Source organism: Oncorhynchus masou, chromosome 9 (genome assembly GCF_036934945.1).
Source record: "Oncorhynchus masou masou isolate Uvic2021 chromosome 9, UVic_Omas_1.1, whole genome shotgun sequence".
Lineage (NCBI taxonomy): Eukaryota > Metazoa > Chordata > Actinopteri > Salmoniformes > Salmonidae > Oncorhynchus > Oncorhynchus masou.
Window position 1 is genome coordinate 20,041,285 of NC_088220.1, and position 12,427 is coordinate 20,053,711.

Genomic DNA, 12,427 nt, shown 5'->3' on the forward strand with positions numbered 1-12,427 from the left:
CACAATTTCAGTCCAAATAAAAGATTAGCCAGCCGGGTCGCCCTGTCCTGAAGATTAGCCAGCCGGGTAGCCCTGTCCTGAAGATTAGCCAGCCGGGTAGCCCTGTCCTGAAGATTAGCCAGCCGGGTAGCCCTGTCCTGAAGATTAGCCAGCCGGGTAGCCCTGTCCTGAAGATTAGCCAACCGGGTAGCCCTGTCCTGAAGATTAGCCAACCGGGTAGCCCTGTTCTGAAGATCAGTCTACCATTACCACTGTATATCCAACCAACTCCATTTGTTTCCACGGTCATGTATCCCAGTGGTTTTCAAACTTTTTGACCCGCAACCCCCAAAAAGGAGTGGTACCAAACTTGCACCAGTGCACAAGCTAACATGTGTGCACAATCGCTGCGCAAATGTATCATGTCATTACAGCCATAAATGGTGATAAGCAACAGAAATAAACTGTGTTTTTCACCTGAAAGACATTCACGTTAGCAGCCAATATCAACTAGGGATATATCACGTCACATCTCTGGAGTCCAGAGGAAGCAGAATCATATGGCCTAATTGTAGCAGAGGTTGTAGGATTGGATGGAAAGCATGTTCTGTCTGCACCTCACCATCACTTTGGAGGGCAGCCTTCCTGCAGAGTGCTTGTTGCCAGCCGGGTAGCGTTGTTCTCAGCACAAATATTGTAATAAATCCTCTAGAACATGTTACATCGTCATCCCGTAATATTAAAAGGCAGTGAGATGTTACAGCTGCTTAGCTTAGACATACTTACATAGCCAATAGCCACCCAAACAGGCCTATCTGAAATATGAAAAATGTAAATCAAATCACAAGGTAAGCCTGTAGTTCTGGCAAAGATGAGTCAGTAGTAAATTAATAAACTATTTTATATGGATGATAAACATAGATCTACTCTGCTTTTTCCAGGCAAAACTGGAGGAAATTAAACAAGTTATTTCTGGTCATCTGGACATGAACACCCACCTTTGGGCGCCAATGCGGATGACTGGTCATTGGTCAACAATCAATACGTGGTACTTTTTGGTTCTGAAGCATAGATTAGAATTTAATGACAACTTGTGGGCAGTGGGTTCAATTATATCACAACAGAAAAGGGCACTTCAGAGACTGTGTTCTGCACAGGTAGAGCCCTATCTGTGCATGTGCCTGGAAGCTGGGAATAGGGACTTTGATATTCCCTCATACTGGAAGTCAGAAATACTACATAGTCTAGAAACCCCAATCACCAATTATTTCTTAAGTGAAAATCTAACACCTCAAAAAAGACATCACATGGGTATTAGTCCATCACTATTAAGTTAGTTCTGCACCACAGGGGACCTTGGTACTTTCAGCATGAAATGCCCAGGGGTGGTTGAATTCTGTTGACTTTCCACAAATGTAATCTCTGTACTTATAGATAAAATATTGCCGTTAGATCCAGTAGTGATGTTGCTTTGTGATGACTCTGATTTGCGTGAACAGAGTGTGGTTGGCAGGAACCACAGTTGCTAAGAAAATGATTTGTACGAAGGTGGATTCCATCGCATCAGTTACCATTGCAACAATGGCTGCTCACATTGAAGGAAATTGTACTTATGGTTCTCTCCATGGCCAGGATCCACAGAGCCAAGGTGTCCACTCGGGACACATGGAAAAATGCAGCAGCGGACATTTCTGAACTCTTAAACGGGCCTTTACATCCATGAATGTTAAACAATAATTTGTCACTATTTCTGAGGCTATATGATATATTATTCAGTAGATTTAATATGCAATACTCATTTGTTTATCACATTATCTATTTTACAGGCCATCAGATTACCAGTGGGCCTTTAAAAATAACTATAAATATATTTTATGAATCTGATGAATGGAATTAATAAAAATATACATACACACTACATAGTCACCTTGGTTATCTGTGTCAGGTGTGACCAGGCTGGATTAAAAGTGGCTTTGCCAAGTGTTACGGACGCCTCTGGGAGGAGGAAACGCAACACCCTTCTACACGTAACTCCCTGCTACATGCAACTCCCGTGGAGTGATAGAGGTATGTGACTGTAGGTCTGGATAAGGATGACAGAGGCAGAGAATATTACCGTTGACAGGGAATTTATTCTTCCTTCACACGGTAATTTGGGGAAAAGGGGCTGGACGGAACCAAAGGAAATAAAGTAAAAGTTAGAGCCCCTCTCCTACTTACTCTTAAAACCTGTTGTAACTAGGGGGCACTATTTTAATTTTTGGAAAAATAACGTACCCAAAGTAAAATGGGCTATTTTGTCAGGACAAGATGCTAGAATATGCATATAATTGACAGCTTAGGATAGAAAACTCAAAAGTTTCCAAAACTGTAAAAATATTGTGTGAGTATAACAGAACTGATATTGCAGACGAAAGCCTGAGAAAAATCCAATCAGGAAGTGACTCATGTTTTGAAAGCTCTGCGTTCCGATGCGTCCCTATTGAGCAGTGAATGGGATAATCAACCAGATTCCTTTTTCTACGTATTCCCCAAGGTGTCTACAGCATTTTGACGTAGTTTCACGCCTTTATGTTGAAGAATGAGCTCTCTGAGTAATTCTTGCGTAATAGACAGGTAGCTATTTTTCCTCCCGGTCTTACTGAAAATACAGCTGTCCCGGTGGATATATTATTGATTAGATATTTGAAAAACACCTTGAGGATTGATTATAAACTATGTTTGCCATGTTTCTGTCGATATTATGGAGCTAATTTGGAATATTTTTCGGCGTTGTCGTGACTGCAATTTCCGGTCGAATTCTCAGCCAAACGTGAAGAACTAACGGAGTTATTTCGGCTACAAAAATAATATTTTTGGAAAAAAGGAAAATTTCCTATCTTACTGGGAGTCTCGTGAGTGAAAACATCCGAAGCGCAAAGGTAAATGATTTAAGTTATTTAATTTCACTATATAGCGAAAAGATTTGTCCGTTTTTTGTCTGTTGCGTTATGCTAATTACTGTAGTTGATGACAACGCTCCCGGATGGGTAGTTACACCACCTGGCACGCTAACCAAAATACAGGGGGTGGTCCACCCGGGTCTTACCTAGTTTGCATAGACAGAGTACATACTACATGTGTATGTATGCCTGCAGGTCTCTTGCCTAAACACTCCCAAAGTGCCTTCCCCTTTGCGGAACAAAAATGGAACAGTTACTAATGTAAAGTGAGCATTTTCAAATCAAAAACACAGTCCTTTTGACATAAACATACCTCTGCAGGACCAGCTACAAAATACTTTACAACAAATTATACAGACCCACACCGAAACACATGCCATACAAAGAAGCTCTCTCTTCTCCTGACAAAGGAACACTGGCTTTTATCCAGCTGCAGAAGGAGTTTGTAATTGAAGACAGCTGCATCCCTTGACGAGAGGGCGGAGTCAGAGTGCCAATCTGCAATGGGGCCGACCAATCAGCTGCTTTAGACTTCGAGAAGCCATTTCCTGAAATACACACATACAAATCCAAAACAACACAGAAACTGGGGAAGGTAACAAACACCAAGCTTCCATGAGGATGGAATCTTTCTACGTATGTTGGGATTCTTTTAAATATCCTGGACTCTTGGGACAGCCTGGCATATGTAGTTAGTTAGCTAATAGTCATAATGTATTCATCATACACTGCCAGAGTACATCCTCTTGATCGTTTGCTTAGTTGGGCTGGGATTTTCTGGAACATTCTCTTTTTCCTGTTGTATAAAGGAGAGGACACCATGCATCTGTTCTGATTTGGGACTTTACTGTGTCATGTTGCTGTGAATTCATATAGCCCCTGTCTCATTTCACCCAGAGATCAAACCAGGCAGCCATGACTTCTCCTAGGTGGGCACCGACAGCTCTTACTGGAGGATTCGGTAAAGAGATGTGGACTCAATCATTTTAGTAAATCTCAGTAATTGGTGGACTCAGAGCTGATTAATGCAAATTGGGATGATTCTTATGACCCTGTCAGTGCTACATCTCAATCATGTTTCCCCTTCGATAGTTGGCACATTGTTTTGGAATCCTGATTTAAAGCCGGGAACTGACTTTCTGAATTAATAATGTTGCAGGGAATAACGGTTTCTGTGCTGGATGTAACTCTGCATGTCAATGACGCATAAAGCAGGCAAGGATTTTTTTTTGCCACTGAGAAGGTATTCTTCGTTCTCTGCCAGAGAGAAGCCAGGGCTGGTAGACAGCAACGGGAAGCCCTATTCCCTCCCCTCTCCCTTCGGATAATGGGCTCTAAAAGCTGACGTGGGCCAGCACTCATTTAGCCCACAAACAGGGACAGTAGTGGGGAAAGCCTCTGTGACCTTCAAATTGGTACTTCCAAGGAGAAAATAGTCCATCCCTCTCTTCCCTCATGGTTTGGGCTCATGTTGTGAGGATAAAGGTGGAACAGGCAGATGGGATGCAGGCAGGCATGTTTTGTAGGAGTAAAGGGCAGGGAACATGATTCTCATGTGTTGGTAGCAGACAGATGCTAGAGTCCAACAGTATTGTCTGGCCCTGGTTCAATGAATTGATAGTTTACTAGAGTAAAACTAGAGTCGAAGCTCATAGACTCCATTCTGGTCTCTATTATGAAGCAACTATTAATACAATATTAGTTTGATTTATAATGTGTCAATGGCAAATATGTTGACATGCCAAAACACTGTTCACAAACTGTTTAGTCACTGGTTGTGTTCTTACACTAGCGGCTGCTTTTGCAAGGGATGCAACTTTGGTTTTAGAAGTGGGGGGGGGGGGCAGAATTGTTTTTAATTTTTATTATTATTTTATATTTTATTATTAACAGCCTACTCGATGCTCGGAGGCTTCTGCATGGTCCTAAAACACACCGTGGGAGGGGGGGCTTCTGCATGGTCCTAAAACACACCGTGGGAGGGGGGGGCTTCTGCATGGTCCTAAAACACACCGTGGGAGGGGGGGCTTCTGCATGGTCCTAAAACACACCGTGGGAGGGGGGAGGCTTCTGCATGGTCCTAAAACACACCGTGGGAGGGGGGAGGCTTCTGCATGGTCCTAAAACACACCGTGGGAGGGGGGAGGCTTCTGCATGGTCCTAAAACACACCGTGGGGGGGGCTTCTGCATGGTCCTCTTCTGCATGGTCCTAAAACACACCGTGGGAGGGGGGGGCTTCTGCATGGTCCTAAAACACACCGTGGGAGGGGGGGCTTCTGCATGGTCCTTGGGAGGGGGGCTTCTGCATGGTCCTAAAACACACCGTGGGAGGGGGAGGCTTCTGCATGGTCCTAAAACACACCGTGGGAGGGGGGCTTCTGCATGGTCCTAAAACACCCGTGGGAGGGGGAGGCTTCTGCATGGTCCTAAAACACACCGTGGGGGGGGAGGCTTCTGCATGGTCCTAAAACACACCGTGGGAGGGGGAGGCTTCTGCATGGTCCTAAAACACACCGTGGGAGGGGGAGGCTTCTGCATGGTCCTAAAACACACCGTGGGAGGGGGAGGCTTCTGCATGGTCCTAAAACACACCGTGGGAGGGGGAGGCTTCTGCATGGTCCTAAAACACACCGTGGGAGGGGGAGGCTTCTGCATGGTCCTAAAACACACCGTGGGGGGGAGGCTTCTGCATGGTCCTAAAACACACCGTGGGAGGGGGAGGCTTCTGCATGGTCCTAAAACACACCGTGGGAGGGGGAGGCTTCTGCATGGTCCTAAAACACACCGTGGGAGGGGGAGGCTTCTGCATGGTCCTAAAACACACCGTGGGAGGGGGCTTCTGCATGGTCCTAAAACACACCGTGGGAGGGGGAGGCTTCTGCATGGTCCTAAAACACACCGTGGGAGGGGGAGGCTTCTGCATGGTCCTAAAACACACCGTTAAAAACACACCGTGGGATTCTGCATGGTCCTAAAACACACCGTGGGAGGGGGGCTTTTGCAGTTAATATTGTGTGCATTTTGTCTACAGGAGTGGTTGCATGTGCTAGATATAAAATCAAAACTGACAGCCTGTGGATAGTTTCCACCTACATATAATCCATCGGGAGCTATCTGTCTAAAGTTTATTGAGTGAATATAGGGCTAGTAACACACAGCTTAATGGAGAGGCAGACATGTATCGATATAGGAAAACAAATTGAGTTATGATAGGATTTCAGAATTTCTACAAAAATATATTTCTATCAAGACTTCTCTAACTTCAAGTTACGATTGGTTTTGGCAAAATATCCAAACTTAGAATAGAGTCTATATTCAGAAGTGAGAAACTGTGTACCACCATATCAGACCATTATTCTCACTGCAGAAGCCAGACAGGAAACAGCAGAAAACTCACATAAATAGTCCAGCTCAGGCCAAGGGTAAAATTGTGTGATATTTTCCTAGAAAAGTATTTTGGGAAGTCATGACTTATGAGCAAAATACTAGCAAAAGGTTCTACATAAAATTGAGATCAGATCTCCAATGGGCTATTTTTCCTCACAGTTCACTTTTTCTTCCATCATAACTTTCTTGTATCTGACTCCAAAGGGTGCTCTCTCTATCAATCATTATTTTGACAGAGTTGGATGACAAACCTTTGTGGTCACATGGTAACTTCTCAATCTTGCACTCAATCAATAACTATCAATTTGATAAAGTACAGGGGATTGTCTCCAGAGAGAGCCCTAATAGCAAACTTCACTGCTGTTGACTACATTCAGAAAACGTAGAATAACAGATTTGTTATGATTTATCGTGTTAGCATATTGGTAACGCTACATTTTAAGGGGTCCTTATTACAATGTAATTATATATGTAATAACACTGCAATTACATTGTAACAAGTATTGTAATTAATTGTAATACGTAGTTACATTGTAATAACAACATGTAACTGATGGTAATTGCAGTCTGTAATTAGAGAGGTGTGACAATGAGTGCTTGTTACTATTCTTGTTACAAATGTTAAAGTTTCCAATAGGATCCCAAGCATATATCCCTACGCACCATATTTCAGGGCCTGCACATTTCAGCTTGCACAAGCCATGTGATAAGTGTTAGCCAATTGAAAACCGACCACCTCATTGACACAACTCTGTAATAAACTAATAACTGACTTGCCTAGTTAAATAAAGGTAAAATAAATAAAAATGTGACAGTGTGCAAAGAACGGGTCGAGAAGAAGGTCAGTGTGCAAAATCCAGACGAGAGATTGCTGCAAAAGAAACAAAGTGTCATAGACAATACAAAACCGTCAACACAGGATATAGAAAGTCAGTTTCCATGCAATTTGTTTTGAATTTTGCATAGGTAGTTAGCTAGCTAGCCTAGTGTTGGCTAGCTATTCAACTGTAGCTAGCTAACGTTACCTTTTCTGAAGTTTTAGTCAGGCCTATGAACTAGGCTATCTAGCTAACGTACGCTAACCCCATTCCGTACAAATGTGCACAACTGCGACATTCAAACAAGGCTGCAAAGAAAACGAATGGGACTATAGCGACTGTGTTGACATCAAAATCTGGGGTGTGAACTACGTTTCTGTTCAAGCGTTGATTGACATGGCAATGAATCTATAGTATTGGAGAAAAGTTGAAAAAACTGACAGCTTCAACGCTGTACGTTACGTCATGATGTGTAATTGCGCAACGTACACAGCATGCATAAAGCAACTAATTCTACCTTACAGCCTCGCTACACCAGGTGTAGCACTTCTCTCACCATTTAAAAACAGGAAAGGGACAGGGACAGGGTAAGGGTAAGGGGGGATACCTAGTCATTTTTTTGCGTCATCACTGCAAGCGGTCATGACTCTCAAAACCGCTGTTTACTTTTGAAGATCACTTTAGCGCCGCCCTAAAAACCCAATTCAAATTTGACACAAACCTTCAATAGGTATGTAATGACACATTATATCAACTCTTTATAGTGTTTTATTTACATTTTAGAGACGATAAGTTGATAAGTTGGACAGATCGATTGAAAAAAAGCAGTTTCCCCACAAGACATCTCTCCTTCTCACAATCAAGCTATAGGTTTCGCTTCCCCACCCGCCATTTAAAAAAAAGACCCGACGGAGCTCATTGCCTTCTTGGATCATGCAGAGATGGGCATCATGAAGGACTCGTCATTGATTTTGTTGAAAAGGGGAGAAATTATGCTTTACAATGGTATTGATATTACAGTTGATCTGGAAGAATTACGTTTTTTGGGCGCAAAAATAAGGTCAATTGTACGGACCAGCGGACTAGTTACCATCTATGGAATAGAATTTCCATGCAATCTGTTGAGTTTTTTTTAGATTATCTATCATACTAACTAGCTAGCTGGTTTTCTAACCTTGAATAGCTGGCTACCGAAAGCGGACAAATAGCTATGCTATGGTCGCTACTCACTAGATAACTATCTAGCTAACGTTAGCTGGACTCGATGGTCTAATCTTCCCTGATCCTAATTTTCAGGTATCGGAGCCCAAAGGGTATTACGTGAAACACACCCAGCATGCGAACGTTAGTTATCTAGCTAGCTACTTGTGTCAACACACTATGAGTAAGTTTCAATGTAGCTAAACACAAGCAAATGTATTAGTTTCAGTAAACACTATTATTGCTATCTGGATAACACAACAACTAGCTAGGTAGCAGGCCTAAACTATAGAAAAGATGATGATAATAATATAGAGTCATTGAGGATGAGGATGACCCCAGTCTATGATGTTGAACTACACCACCTCGTTCACAAAAATGGATCACTACAACAGAGTCACAAACCCTGTGGCTTGTTACATAGAGCAGGCAGGCACGCATCAAGGCTTTCAGTTTCTGTTTTGATTGAACATTACAATGGGCAAAATGAGTGACCCAAATGACTTTGAGCATGGTATGATCGTCAATGCCAGGCGCGCCGTATCTAAGAATCGTCCGCCATCCTGGACTTTTCATGCATGACAATGTCTAGGGTTGTCCGAGAATGGTGCAAACAAACAAAAAATATCCAGTTAGCGGCGGTCCTGTGGGCGAAGACACCTTGTTGATGAGAGAGGTTGAAGGAGAATGGCAAGAGTCTTTCAAACTAACAGGTGTGCCACAAACAGACAAATACAATCACAATACAACAGTGGTGTGCAGAATGACACACGTTAGGTCTCTTGAGACCAATTGAGCAACAAACGTTTCCGACACCTTACACAATCCATGCCCTGAAGAATTCAGGCTGTTCTGGAGGCAATGGGGTGTCTGACCCGGTGCTGATAGGTGTACCTAATAAACTGTCTGGTGAGTGTAAAAGTTTGGAGACACCTACTCATTCAAGGGTTTTTCTTAATTTTGTACTATTTTCCACATTGTACATTGTACATCAAAACTATGAAATAACACATGGAATCATGTAGTAACCAAAAGAGTGTTTAACAAATCAAAATATATTTTATATTTCAGATTCTTCAAAGTAGCCATCCTTTGCCTTGATTTGCCTTGGACAGCTTTGCACACTCTCGGCATTTTCTCAACCAGCTTCACCTGGAATGCTTTTCCAACAGTCTTGAAGGAGTTTCCATATATGCTGAGCACTTGTTGGCTGCTTTCACTCTGCGGTCTGACTCATCCCAAACCATCTCAATTGGTTTGAGGTCGGGTGATTGTGGAGGTCAGGTCATCTGAAGTAGTATTTCAAATAGCCTTTACACAGCCTGGAGGTGTGTTGTTCATTGTCCTGTTGAAAAACAAATGATAATCCCACTAAGCACAAACCAGGTGGCATGGCATATCGCTGCAGAATGCTGTGGTAGCCATGCTGGTTAAGTGGGCCTTAAATTCTAAATACATCACAGACAGTGTCACCAGCAAAGCACCACCACAACATCACACCTCCTCCTCCATACGTCATGGTGGGAACCACACATGCAGAGATAATCCGTTCACCTACTCTGCGTCTCACAAATAGACGGCGGTTGGAACCAAAAATCTCCAATTTGGACTCATCGGGCCAAAGGACAGATTTCCACCAGTCTAATGTCTAATGCTTGTGTTTCTTGGCCCAAGCAAGTCTCTTCTTCTTATTGGTGTCCTTTAGTAGTGGTTACTTTGCAGAAATTCCACCATGAAGGCCTGACTCACGCAGTCTCCTCTGAACAGTTGATGTTGAGATGTTATTTGAACTCTGTGAAGCATTTATTTGGGCTGCAATTTCTGAGGCTGGTCACACTAATGAACTTATCCTCTGCAGCAGAGGTAATGCTGGGTCTTCCTTTCCTGTGGCAGTCCTTATGAGAACCAGTTTCATCATAGCATTTGATGGTGTTTGCGAATGCACCTGAAGAAACTTTCAAAGTTCTTGAAATGTTCCAGATTGACTGTCCTTTCTCTTTGCTTATTTGAGCTGTTCTTGCCATAGTATGCACTTGGTCTTTTACCAAACAGGGCTATCTTCTGTATACCACCCCTACCTTGTCACAACACAACTGATTGGCTCAAACGCATTAAGAAGGAAAGCAGTTGCACAAATGAGCTTTTAACAAGGCACACCTGTTAATTAAAATGGATTCCAGGTGACTACCTCATGAAGCTGGTTGAGAGAATGCCAAGAGTGTGCAAAGCTGTCATCAAGGAAAAGGCTGTCTACTTTAAAGAATCTTAAATATAAAATGTATTTTGATTTGTTTAACACTTTTTTGGTTACTACATGATTCAATATGTATTATTTCATAGTTTTGATGTCTTCACTATTATTCTACTTTGTAGAAAATAGTAAAAATAAAGAAAAACCCTTGAAAGAGTAGGTGTGTCCAAACTTTTGACGGGTACTGTATACTTAATCTGTTTTTGTAAACTCAACCAAGTTAAGTCAGATAGTACGGTTTTTGCAGCAAGTGCTAGCAACAACATTGAGTGGAAATCTTTAAAGAGTGTGCATTCACGGGTAGGTAATTAGAGACTATGTCATCTAAGACACCCAGCACATCTGTCCATAAGAGATAACAAAATTTTGATAGTTATTACTGAATCGGATGCGGCTGAGAGGAAGTGAAACACTAAATTGGTGAATTTAGTGGAAACTTGCCCATTTGTAACAAGCATTGCAGACTGCAATTACATGTTGCTATTACAGTGTAACTATAAGTTATTACAATTAACTACAGCACTTGTTAGTATCATGGCACATGTCATTACACTGTAATAAGGACCCCTTAAAATGAAAGGTTACCAGCATATATTCTATGGTTGATGTTGCAGATAATTGTGTCATTATGCATTTCTATTAATGTCTTTTTTGCATTTTATTTATGTCAGACACATTCATTTCTCCTTCACCGATGAATCACTATTTAATTAATCACAATTTTTCTTATTTTTAGCTCTGCATCATTGGGAAAGGGCTCATAATCATTTCACAGTAAAATCTACACCTGTTGTATTTGGGTCATGTGACAAATAAAATAAAATTGGATTGGTTGGTTAAATATAGAAAACATGACATTGCATACCGTACCTGGCTCCATATACAGTACCGAGCTCCATATACAGTACCATAAAGTACCTAGCTCCATATTAGCAGTGTCGAACACAAACTGATGTGGTTGAAAATGAGTGAATATATGTTTAAACGTTTCGGTGTAGCTTGCTTTTGCACAAGCTATACAAGTGGTCAGTTAATTTAGTGACAGAGTACCATTGTGGTAGCCTTGGGAATGATGGGAAAAATGAAAGGCTTTTCATTGGCAGTTAAAGCAGAAGTCATTCAGCCCAGTTGCATTGATGCACAAAATGACAGAGTCGCAAGCTTTTGTGATGTACTGTGCAATAATTACCTAAACAATTCCAGTCCAGGTTGTAATTCAAACACACTCGTCATCTCCAACGTAATCCTGTGACCAATCATCCTTGCTCTACGGCCGTTTCAGATAATTGACTATTCACATCACAATGCAGCCCATTTCTGACTTCTCCCAGGGCCCAGACGGTTTGATCTTCAATAACCATGCATTTTCACAATGCTTTGATTAGAAGTATAAGCAACAACTTTTGGATGGGCCCCAAACACCCTCTCATCCCCCCTCTTCCCTCCTGCCCTGATGTATTTTTGATCTCCCCAAAAGGTTGAGTTTTCAGAGTGAACCCGCCATATCGTCTATGTACCAGACCGTTGGAATATGAGGTTGTAAATCTAAAATATATTATCCCTCAGGGAGGGGTGGTGATTTCATATTTTATTAAGCCCTTAAACTAAAATGTAGGCCTACATCTCTTATTCTTGACAGGGTTTGATGTAGGAGGGTTTGAATGATGGGTGTTTGCTATTAAAGGGTGGTGAGGTTCCAACATCTGAACATCGGGTACATGTCGACAGCCCCCTGATGTTTAAAGATACAGTGCATGCTCTCTTTGTACAGGCATTACTGAGTGATGTTTTGTATATTTAGTAAAGTACCAAAGTATAGTAAGGTAATTATAATGCTGTTCCTTGAGTT